The sequence below is a fragment of the Palaemon carinicauda genome, chromosome 3 (assembly GCF_036898095.1).
Source record: "Palaemon carinicauda isolate YSFRI2023 chromosome 3, ASM3689809v2, whole genome shotgun sequence".
NCBI lineage: Eukaryota > Metazoa > Arthropoda > Malacostraca > Decapoda > Palaemonidae > Palaemon > Palaemon carinicauda.
Window position 1 is genome coordinate 139379251 of NC_090727.1, and position 13619 is coordinate 139392869.

A 13619-nucleotide genomic window follows, 5' to 3' on the forward strand; every position below is an offset into this window, starting at 1 on the left:
TGTTTTTGCGAAGTATTTCATCATTTTTTAATATTAATCAAATGCTTTTGATCAGTGTCTGCACAAAATTTTTAGGTTACATGTCTATACATGTACGGTTTCCTCTATTTGTAGAATTTATTGATGTAATGTATTCATCCATTTATTGTCTTAGTTCTTTGCGATTATTATACTCGTACTTTGATAAAAGCACGGTCGATACGGCCATCCTTTATGTGTTTTTTTTTTTTTTTTTTTTTTTTCAAAACGAACTTAACACATACAGTGAGTAAATTTGCATGATGTATAATACTAGTGCACATAAGTCTAGCGTTCCTTAATTCATCGGGAAGACCACAAAGAGGGCAATCGTTACAATAATCATTTCTCGTTCTTGGGCCGCAAATCAAACCCCCTTTTTTTATCTGATTATCTTGTACGCGGTAGTAAGCCTTTGATCTCTGGTGTGTTGGGAGATATATAAACCCAGGTTAACCCCATCACAGCATTACTTGTCCAAAAAGTCGTCAGTATGGCTGCTGAACGGAAATCGGACAACCTCGATATCATCTATGACTACGTAGTGAACACCAAGTACCCAAAAGGGGCTTCGGGAAACGAATAGGCCAATCTTGGAAGACTATACTCTGTTAAATTTACGAAGGTAAAGGTGTATCTAAAGACAAAAACACACGGTGCCATATTTTCGACTTCGTAGTATACCATCTCACCTCATTAAATTTTTGTAGTAATCTCCTTTGGGAATCGACCACATATCAAAAAAAAAAAAAAAAAAAAAAAAAAAAATCTCTGTAAGCCACAGCCGAAATGTTTCTTTGTTTTATTTTGTCATATCGTCTCTTACAATAGTTACTCTATTATTTTTGTTGACATATCAACATGCTCACTATATTTTCTTGTTATCAGTTTGCTTTAAATATTTCCTTAATGATACAATACACATTTGCCTTCTTGTTATTTTTGTATTCTAACTTTACATCTTTCCTTTATTTCTTTCTCATTATTTGTTTCCCTTCCCAGTAGGGTATAATAATAATTATAGGTATCGTATCCCTACTGTTGCTCTGTATGGGGATGGATGACTTTACATTCTGGCTGACGAAAAGTTTATGGTGCTTTTTGGGTCTTCTTTGATTGGCTATAATCTTTGAAGCATTTCTGTTACAGCGTTTGTAATTCTCTCTCTCTCTCTCTCTCTCTCTCTCTCTCTCTCTCTCTCTCTCTCTCTCTCTCTATCCTACATCTGGGTGTCCAGCGCAAGCTACTTTCGTCGCAGGTGGTTCCTGCCATTACCTGCCCGCAAGGCAAGGAGAGTTAATAAGAGATACTTTCTGTAAAAAGCCGATTAATGAATGTCCATCGCTGACCTCAGAAACTATATCCAAAAAGTGGCAATTTTGTGTCTCGTTTCTTTATAGTACGACTGAATAATGTTACAAAACATTAACAAGTTGAAGTTGAGTTTTTATAGAATTAAAGTTCAAGTAATGGCATTAATTATAACTATATAATTGCATCTTTTTCTCTTTATTTTCGAAACACAATTTCGGAAATATGGAATGTGTGTTTTTGTCTTTAAGTACATCTCAAACTTCTTCGTAAATTTGAAAGAGTATAGCAATAAAGTACACATCTCGTGGACTTTTGTGTCAATTTCTCCACGCATATTGCCGTATAAAGCTCGTGCACCTGAAGCACATGAATGGCATCTTTTTGAGACGATAAAAGAAAACAACTCTTTTTCTTAAATACGAAAATAAACTTTTTTTTTCTACAGCTGCGAAGTCGGCAATAAATGCATGATGCTTATGGTTTCAAACTACCTCCCCGGTAATCTAAAACCAGTTTAAAGTTACCGGGTGGTAGCTTGAAACTGGAGGTAGCTTGAATCCTTTACACCGTGACACAGAACTGCGACAAATGACCCAATCTTATGAATGCACTCCACTTTTCAGGCTTCTACCAATCTCCATTCGTTTCTTCCATCTATCCGTCCAAACATCTTTCAACTTTTGCTTCATAATTAACAGCGCTGAATTCCCCCCCCCCCCCCTCCCCCCTCCTGCTGAGAAGTTGAATGAGCCTACCTGAGCCTCAGCATCGGGTCATATGGTGTAATTTCATAAATCAAATGCGAAGTCCGTCTTTGAACGGCTCATCATACCCTGGTTATTATTTAAAACTTGAATTATAATTTCCTAGCGAAGTTAAATCTAGTTTTAACCACTGATTAATGTTTGTATTTAAAAACCAAAATATTCACATCAAAGATCCATACATAATGAACTCGTTTGATCTGTGTAGGCAATGGATGCGTCCTTTATTTGAATATCAGACACGATAGCAATTACATAAGTTTTTCATTTTGTGTGAAAAGGTCTAGGCCTTATTTTCGTTTATTCACTTGGGATGATCCAGTCTCTAAATAGCACCCGGTGCTTTTTACATGTTTTACTGTTATACGGTTTATTGAGACAAGTACTTTTACACGAACTTGCTCATTCTGTGTGGTTCAATGCTGTTTGTTACCTCTCACTCTTTCAACTCTGTTGTTAAGCACATCCTACGCATGTACTATTTTTGTTCTGAAACAGACGTCGCTGTAAACACACGGGCGTCAGCAGCTTTTATGAAATTGCTTTGATCTCGATACAGAGACCTACAGAATGCAAACATGAGAATCTTTTTTCTTAATATATATACTTTACTAGTGAGTCTTTAGTGAAATATTTTCTCTTATAATGTTTAAAAATATTTTCTCTGGTAATGCTTTAAGGTGTAGAACTGAAAAAATACCATAACTTTCCGTATAAACCGAGATTCTATTTTGCAACGAGCGTGAATAACATGAGAAAAATATGTAACTGTTTTCACTGTACAATTTATTTTCACTTTTCGTTACGGAAAACATGGTGTATACGGATCTTTATTCTGATGATGTAATCATCTTTCATCCTCATTTAAAATGCTTGTCTGATTTATATGTACTGAGAGAGAGAGAGAGAGAGAGAGAGAGAGAGAGAGAGAGAGAGAGAGAGAGAGAGAGATTCTCCTTGCAAATATTTACCGATATAAAAATATTGATTTCTAGTAAACTGCTATCAATACTAAATAAGTCCTGAAAATCCTGTTTATACAAACATTGCTTTTATTTTTGAACTTTAGAAATAGGATTTCAATAATTTCGCTTTTGGATTTTGTTTTGGGTAATAGCTTTTTATACTTGAAACTTAAGTTAATGGGTTATCATCTTTTTAATTATTGAGATATGAACAGAAGACAAATGAAAAAAACTCAGCTGATAAATGAGTATTGAGATGATAAAATCTTTAAAAATTATTTCTTTGTTTTGTAACTCTCTCTCTCTCTCTCTCTCTCTCTCTCTCTCTCTCTCTCTCTCTCTCTCTCTCTCTCTCTCTCTCTCTCTCTCTCTCTCTCTCTCTCTGGTGAATATTTCATGACATCATTTCCATAGACGTTCATTAAATCGACATTTGAACATCTTTCTATTATAGTTTGTGGACAAAATGTTATATAAACCGCCAGATGTATACCACTAGTCTCAATAACATTACAATGATAATGACAAACACCCCATAAAAAAAGCCGAGAAAAATATCTCCATCCGTAACAATATAATCTGACGGCCGAACATTTATCAGAGTTTGCGTTCGGCCACAACCTCTGTCCGAGGCTCTAATATCCCCGATCGATCACCCAAGATGTTATTAATAAAAGCAGGTGTGTCGACATGAGTCCCTCTCACTGTTGGCAGGTAACCGATGTCCTATTTCTTACTTTTCATTACAGGTTCCGACTTACAAGCAAATTGCCGATAAATTGCCACTATAAAAAAAAGCCATTATGCCCTTTTATGATATCCGAAAGAGACATGGAGCTGTAACTCATGGGGATGAAGATAATCTAAAATGACACAAATGCAGACATACACACACACAACTTCTCATACCATTTGGTAATAGACTATTATTCACCGCTGTCACAGAATCCACCTGGTTATATTTATCTAACGTGATTTTGCTACTTTGTCTGCGTTTGCTTCTCATAGATGCAAGTCCAGCAAGACATATATTTAAAACCCTTGTGTTCCTTTCTACAGATTTTTTAATTCAGGGAATATAGCTTATCTGCGCAAAACCTGTTATGAATGACAGTCATACATACAATAGTTTAAATACTCCAGTTTGAACATCAATAATACATAAGCTGCAAGGAGTGACTGGTTGGGGGACTAAAGATATCTAATGTGAGAAAACAATATTCGGCAATCATTCTGCTGTATTTATGAAATTCGTCCTACGTTCCTTGCCATAGTACCGTATTTGCTTAATGTACTTCATTTTAATAAAACTGAGGGTGTTCGTCTAATATTCTGATATAAGAAAACAGTATTTATCCATGATTAAAGACCTCAATAATAGAAATTAGTATTCGTCCAACAGCCTCAGTTGTGAAGCAAGAAAAAAATTTTAAGTGACTCTTTTGAGCGTTCGTCTAACATTTCCTAAGTTTTTAGGAGCAAAAAGGGAGAGATTGTATTTCACAATCTTTTGACTTAAAACAATATCAATCTAACGTTACTTATTCTGATTTAATAAGAATATCACTCAAACAAACAAGCAGTGTTTTTCCATATACTGAACGTAATAAAACAGCATTACTCTGAATTTTCTTATCGTGATTCTAGAAAAGAGTATCGTTATCCTCCTCCTCTGCTTCTCATGTCCTTTCGGGAGAGAAAAAAGCAATATCGACTTATGGTTAATCCATACTTTTTCTTCTTATTCCAGAAGCCACAGATCCAGAGGATGGCCTCTGGGCAGGGACTGAAAACATCCTGGAAAGGGATGCAATGAAAATAGGTGACTTTTCATGATTTTTTCTACTCATGGATGCATTTCTGAAAAGGTTTTTCTTTTCTTTTCTTTCCTCTGTGAGTGGAAAATCCATAAATTGGCCTTGAGGCAATTCCTTTAAGTGTCCCTGAAGTCTATTAATCAGGAGCTTGTCCAATTGCTTATTCTTGGGTTTCTTTGCCATGACTCCTCCTTGGCCAAGGTCAGGAGGCATTTTGGTAAGAGGTCTATCTATTATCCATGGCAGCTGTAAATTCTCCAAAGAATGGACTTTGGGTAATTTGAAGATGTATTCTGGTAAGGCGAATGGGTTCCTTCTGAAAATGTCTTTGCAAAAATTGCCTTGAATGCAATACACACACACACACACACACATATATATATATGTATATATATATATATATATATATATATATATATATATATATATATATATATATATGGTCACGCTGAGCTCTTTCCATCCTTCGGGTAGGGGGGGAGAGTAGTCATACCTTGGTGAGAGGGCGTGTGTGCATATCTAAGAATTCATCTGTCATCTTTGACGGGTAGCGTACACTAGTGTGTGTATGTATAAATATATATATATATATATATATATATATATATATATATATATATATATTCATATATATATATATATACATATATATATATATATATATATATATATATATATATATATATATATACTGTATATATGTGTTTTGATAAGCTGTTCTGAGGAAACAATTCATTGATTACTCTTGTCGTAGTAGCCACTAAAATTAGTTTTTAAATACTAAATTTTATATAAAAAAAGGAGAAATGCACAGCAATTGAATTGTACACAGCATGTGAAAAGAAAATCATTTGAATTTAATTAAATGCTCTTGGAAATTATTTTACTGTTTTCATATAGAACTTTATGATTCATTTTTATAACATAGTTTCACTTTGGATACAGCGATACATATATGTAAATTTCGACGATTGTATTTTGCAAGGCTTAGCAATTTCTCGTCTAACGATTTACTAGAAAACCAAGTGGTGAGTTAAGAGTTTATTAAAAAAAAAAAAAATCAGTGTAAACTAAAGTTTTCGTTGCTACTATGCTATGGATATTCTTCATGCAAACACCAATAATTCTTACAGACTAGAGTTTTCCGAAAACAGTTTTTTTCCTAGTTAGAGTTTTCCGACATATCCATCCTTTTTCTCTTCTATCATATTTGCTTTATACACTTTTCCCTTCCTTTTCGTTGTAACGATTCCTCAGGACAATATCATAACTTCGAAGGCAGCAAGTAAACAGCATCCTTATTTTATCTCTAATGGCATTTATAATGGTTGAAGGAATATTTTTGTTTATTTCAAATTATGATAGTAAGGTACTATAGCTCCCAAAAATACCATTAACAAAATGGGATGCATAATCTAGCACACCGGGCGATGTTACCGACTCGTGTTGGGTGAGGTGAGAAAAGTGGTTGACTGGATTGTTATGGAGGAGATACCGTTTCTATCCTATGATAGTATAATTTTTTATTCTATGATGTAATACTAAATACTTTGTCATATTATGTAGATATATTTGGGGTGGTTGTTGTAACACGGTAAGACTAGAGAGTTGTCAACAGGGTCACAGGCATAGTAAATAACTTGGGCTCACAACACAGCGATTTTCACACCACGCATTAATGTTACTTTGAGGAGTTTTAGTACCTCTTATCTCAGCTGATGTAATCAGTCCTTTTATGACTTTACGCTGTATGTTGGTAGCAAAGGAAAAAGGTAAACTTTTTTTTCTCGGCCGAGGTAAGTTGTTAATGATAACACAAATCTATGGAGTAAAATTGAATTAAACGCTGTCCAAATGCAAAAAGATATACACTGTAAACAGCCGAGTAAATAAAAACGTCATTGAAATCCAGAAGTTTCTTCAGACTGGAAGCATAAAAGCGAACAAGAATTACTGCAGATATTCTTCTGCTAAATGAGGTCCTCAGAAATAAACGTTGGAGGAAAAACTTTCAGTTAACGTTTGGTGCAGCTTGTCCAATCTACTCCTATTTCATACCTTGCCAAGGAGAATATCGTGCACATCAGTCGCCCTTTCCGTGCACTCTCAAATTATTTTAATACATTTTACTTAGAGAAAATGCAGAATTATGTTTACTGATCAGCCGTGTAACACACGACCAGATACCTCACGGAAGACATTATTATTTCCCCCCTAAAGAAAACGAGATGAAAAGTCTCATGTCAAAAATAGAAAGAAAACATTGGGTGAAAAACACTCCAACGGTCATTTGGAAAGTTTAGTGACATATTTCAATCAATATGTGCTCTAAATGTACAGCAATTGGAGTTATTCGGCAGATATTGTAAAGCTTAACAACCTCCGTATGAGAACGAATTTTGACAGTTATTTGCATGGCTAGATACAATCATGTTAATACTGTCATTCATATATCATTATTATTATCATTACGAGCTAAGCTACAGCCCTAGTTGGAAAAGCAGGATGCTATAAGCCAAATGGTTCTAACAGGGAAAAATAGCCATGTGAGGATAGGAAAGAGGAAAATAAATAAACTATATGAGAAGTAATGAACAATTAAAATATTTCAAGAACAGTAACAACCTTAAAATATCTTTCATATATAAACTATAAAAGGAGACTTATATCAGCCTGTTCAACATAAAAAACATTTACTGCAAGTTTGAACTTCTGAAGTTCTACCGATTCAACTACCCGATTAGGCAGATCATTCCACAACTTGGTCACAGCTGGAATAAAACTTTTAGAACATTGTGTAGTATTGAGCGGCATGATGGAGACAGCGTGACTATTAGAATTAACTGCATGTCTAGTATTACGATAGGATGGTACTGTCCGGGAAGATCTGAATGTAAAGGATGGTCAGAATTATGAAAAATCTTATGCAAAATGCATAAAGAACTAATTGAACGATGATACCAGGGATTAATATCTTGATCAGGAATAATAAATTTAATAGAAATTTATATATATATATATATATATATATATATATATATATATATTATACACACACACATATATATAATATATATATATATATATATATATATATATATATATATATATATATGTGTGTGTGTGTGTGTGTGTGTGTGTGTGTGTAATTCATCAGAGGCAACTTAAATAAGCCCAATTTTCATATAAAAGAACCTCAAATAAAGCTTTTGAATATTTAAGAAGTACCAGCTATATGATTTATTGAAATCGAATTATAAATACAATAGACATTTTCATGTTTCTTCATCATTCGATGTAAAATACAAATTGTTAAGCTAAATGTGAATACAATACAAAAGAAAAAAATTCCATTAAATGTAAAGTGATACTTGCCATCAATATAAACTGTCAGTTATGATGGAAAATTCCTCCCTGCTCCCTCCTACCTGGAATCCCTCCTCTTTTATCCGTATTACAAAAAAGTGCAAAATATAAAGGACTTTCATCGGTGCATTTTTATAAAAACGATTAATGCATAAAAGAAATGATTGTTGCCATTTAAAACTGTTGATGTAGGATCAAGTAATTGATTTTCTAACGGATTTACTTTTTCTACGAACAAGCTGCTTAACATCGCATCCATCTAGATTGCTCTGTCTGTTTTTGTGGTACATGAACCTTAGTGTTTGCCTTTATACGATTTTCCAAATTGGTTCTTTAAAAGGAAATTAATCTATTAGATGAAATAGCTGTGGGACCCATGCTTTTAGGATCTATGTGTTTCATATCTAAATTAAATTATGTAATCATCAGAGAGAGAGAGAGAGAGAGAGAGAGAGAGAGAGAGAGAGAGAGAGAGAGAGAGAGAGAGAGAAATGGGGTTTATAATTCGAAATTTTTAAAAAATAAGTGGGCTAACAAATCCATTGAGAGTAATGACATTACCATAATGTTTAAATTCCTATATTATTATTATTATTATTATTATTATTATTATTATTATTATTATTATTATTATTATTATTATCATTATTATTATTATTATTATTACAGCTGAGACCAATTTGGATATAATTTCAACCTGTTAATCTAAAAGGTTAGCGGTTCGAATTTCCAATCCCCAAACGGTTATTTTTTCCTCCCGATATTTTTATTTTTAAGAATATTTCTTAATAAAAGTACCATCCTAAAAATATTTCTTAATAAAATATTTCTTAATAAAAGTGCCATCCTAAAAATCTAATAAGTTCTTTTTATGAGAACTTTACCTGTATGAAAAAAAAAATATATATATAAGGCTATTTAATACTATAGCTTCTAGTAACATCCTGGAAGTCAGATAAAATCAGTATTTGAAATTGAATGTCTAATACAACCTTTCTATCAGAAGATGACTATGCTCTTTTACAGGAGGCTAAAATGTAGTCCGTTGTGCATTAAAGAAATCCCAAAGAGTCGTTCTTCAAGTTAGTTAACTCATTAAAGAGTTCCAAGTGCACTTCATGGCGACTTAACGTTTTTCAGTATTTCGTAAACATTCCCAGTGGTATTACATCATAAAAACATTCGCACAATATACTGTGCTGAGGAATACCTGAGCAGAAAACCAATTTCAAAGAGAGTACAGTTTTGCGGGATACCTGGATTGTGGAATTTCGGAAAACGTATAAATACAGAAGAATTTCACTACAGGTATAATGGTTCTTAAAGGTGTTGAAGAAATCTACCAACCATAGACATATCAAAGTGTTCCCAGGCCCTACCAATCTCGTCTGGTAACTAACTTCCAAATATAATTTTAGTAAAGTAAGCTCTCTCCTCTTAACCTTTTGCTCACTGGAGGTATAGAGATGGTTGGCAGACTATTTCGGAAATACGAGAATACTTTTAATCATGACAGATGAACATATGAATTAATTCTTTGTTTGATGTGCTGCTTTGACGAAACAGAATTGTCAGGCATACGATTTTCATGGCTACTTTGAAGGGCCCCACTTTTTCCTTCCACCAACGAAGTTGAAAGTAGGTTATGTTTTACCCATCTGTTTGTGCGTTTGTTTGTGTGCGTGTTTGTTTGTGAACAGCTTCCTGTTCAAAATTTTAATCTTAGAGTAATGAAACTTGCATGGATTAACTATAATGTAAAAAACTGTAAATGATTAAATTTTGGAAGGTCAAGGTCACGGTTAAGCAAAATGTCCCATACATGTAATCAGCTACAAGTTTGGACATCAAAGACTTCAAACTTGGTTCATATTTAAGTGTATGAAAATCCACGCCAATGGGGAATAATCTGCTCTGGCGGAGGTCTGCACTCTACTGGGTGCCTCTCTAGTTCAATATTGAAACTCCTAGCAAAGTAACAGCAAAATATTACTATTATTATTATTATTACTAAATGCTAAGCTACAACCCTAGTTGGAAAAGCAGGATGCTATAAGCCCAGGGGCCCCAACAGGGAAAATAGCCCAGTGAGGAAAGGAAATAAGGAAATAAGGAAAAATAAAATATTTTAGGAATAGTAACAATATTCAAATAAATATTTCCTATTTAAACAATAAAAACTTTGAGAACAAGAGGAAGAGGAACTAGATAGAAAAGTGTGCCCGAGTGTACCCTCAAGCAAGAGAACTCTAACCCAAGGCAGTGTAAGACCATGGTATAGAGGCTATGGCACTACCCAAGACTAGAGAACAATGGTTTGATTTTGGAGTGTCCTTCTCCTAGAAGAGCTGCTTACCATAGCTGAAGAGTCTCTTCTACCCTTACCAAGAGGAAAGTAGCCACTGAACAATTACAGTGCAGTAGTTAACCCCTTGGGTGAAGAAGAATTGTCTAGTAATCACAGTGTTGTCAGGTGTATGAGGACAGAGGAGAATCTGTAAAGGATAGGCCAGACTATTTGGTGTCTGTGTAGGCAAAGGGAAAGAACCGTAACCAGAGAGAAGGGTCCTATGTAATACTGTCTGGCCAGTCAAAGGACCCCATAACTCTCTAGCGGTAGTATCTCAACGGGCGGCTGGTGCCCAGGCCAACCTACTACCTACAATAACGTTAGGAATAACGTTAAAACAAGCAAAATTATTACCAGTTAAGCAACCTCTCAATTTGCTGTTTAGTTAAACCATAATGGATTTACCTCCTATTCCTGATGCCATGTGTGGGAACGCTCTATAGTTATCATCATTATCATTACAAACCAAGCTACAACCTTAGTTGGAAAAGCAGGATGCTATAAGCCCAAAGTCTTCAGCAAGGAAAAATAACCCAGTGAGGAAAGGAAATTAACAAGAAAGTAAAGAACAAATTAATATAAAATATTTCAAGAAGAGTAACAGCAATGAATAAACATTTTTAGCTCCACCAAAGGAGTTGGAAGGAAGTTATGTTTTCACCCATGTTTGTGTGCTATGTTTGTGTGTGTGTTTGTTTGTGAACAGCTGCCTGGCCACAATTCTAATCGTAGAGTAATGAAACTTGCAGGGATTAACTGATTTGTAAAAAGTTAAAAATTATTAAATTTTGAAAGTCAAGGTCACGGTCAAACAAAATGTCCTATTCACGTATTCAGCAATAAGTTTGTACATTGTTATCGCAGAGACTACAAGTTCGGTTCATTTTTTAGTGTATGAAAATCAACGCCAATTAATGCATGTTAAGGTCATACGTCAAGGTCAAGGTCGAGAAAAATATCAAGATATAAGTTGCCGCGGCGGATGTTTGCGCTCTACTGAGTCCCCCTCTGGTTCTTTATTACGTTCCATTAACGGCTGTGAACTGAATGGCCCATAAAGCCCAAATTCCACAAAATCCTTCTGATCCTTAAAAGCAACAAATGATAGCTTACAAACACCTGACTGTCACATTACTAATTTCCTTTGATTGTTTAAATAAAATCCTTAAATATTGATGTCTATTTGTTCTTCAAGATTATATCGTTCTTTGTAGAATTATGTTTAATACTTTTTGTTCTATATTAAAGTTACTTTAACCAAAAGACTAATTTGAAACCAAGTCTTCAATTAAATGTTAAAGATTAAGCAATATACGAATGTTTGCATTCAATTATCCTGAAGTAGCAGCAATCTTCAGGCAAGAGTCAAGTATATCAAGAACTTCGGGTTACCAGACGTTATCTGGATGTATTTCTTTATCGATTAAGATACTTTCCAAAAGGTAGCTTGTATTTGATTCGATATAAGTAATTGCACATGGATGTTGACACCGCTTGTAAGCTCAAATCTGTTCTACGAGTATTAGTATTAAATTTAGACAAGTACACTGGAGTGCCATATGTGGATGAGATCATTGTGAGGGATAGATGGAGATAGTTTGGGCATGCTCTTCTCAATCCCCAAGAGAGGCTAATTCACCAAACTTTCAACTGGGCTCCACAAGGCACTAAAAGAGTTGGAAGACCCAACCTTACATGGCTGAGGACTATGAAACGTGAGGTAGGAGATGATAAATGGCGAATTATAGATTTAAATTAAAAAGTTCAAGATAGACACGACTGGCGAATCTAATCGGGCCCTTTGTGTCAATAGGCGTAGGAGATTATGATGATGATAATGAGTTGGTTAGTAAGCGACGCTTGGATACATTATTATTATTATTATTATTATTATTATTATTATTATTATTATTAGTATTAGTAGTAGTAGTAGTAGTAGTAGTAGTAGTAACTAAGGTACAACCCTAGTTGGAAAATCAAGATGCTATAAGGGTAAGGGAGATGTGCATGAGTGTTGTAATTCAAGAGGTATTAGTTTGTTGAGTGTAGTTGGAAAAGTGTATGGTAGAGTAATGATTAATAGGATTAAGGATAAAACAGAGAATGCAATCTTGGAAGTACAGGGTGGTTTTAGAAGAGGTAGGGGTTGTATGAATCAGATTTAGCAAAAGGTAAGGAGGTGTATGTTGCGTTTATGGATCTGGAGAAAGCGTATGATAGAGTTGATAGGGAAGCAATGTGGAATGTGATGAGGTTATATGGAGTTGGTGGAAGGTTGTTGCAAGCAGTGAAAAGTTTCTACAAAGGTAGTAAAGCATGTGTTAGGATAGGAAATGAAGTGAGCGATTGGTTTCCGGTGAGAGTGGGGCTGAGACAGGGATGTGTGATGTCGCCGTGGTTGTTTAACTTGTATGTTGATGGAGTGGTGAGAGAGGTGAATGCTCGAGTGCTTGGACGAGGATTAAAACTGGAAGGCGAGAATGATCATGAATGGGAGGTAAATCAGTTGTTGTTTGCGGATGATACTGTACTGGTAGCAGACACAGAAGAGAAGCTTGACCGACTACTGACAGAATTTGGAAGGGTGTGTGAGAGAAGGAAGTTGAGAGTTAATGTGGGTAAGAGTAAGGTTATGAGATGTACGAGAAGGGAAGGTGGTGCAAGGTTGAATGTCATGTTGAATGGAGAGTTACTTGAGGAGGTGGATCAGTTTAAGTACTTGGGGTCTGTTGTTGCAGCAAATGGTGGAGTGGAAGCAGATGTACGTCAGAGAGTGAATGAAGGTTGCAAAGTGTTGGGGGCAGTTAAGGGAGTAGTAAAAAATAGAGGGTTGGGCATGAATGTAAAGAGTTCTATATGAGAAAGTGATTGTACCAACTGTGATGTATGGATCGGAGTTGTGGGGAATGAAAGTGATGGAGAGACAGAAATTGAATGTGTTTGAGATGAAGTGTCTAAGGAGTATGGCTGGTGTATCTCGAGTAGATAGGGTTAGGAACGAAGTGGTGAGAGTGAGAACGGGTGT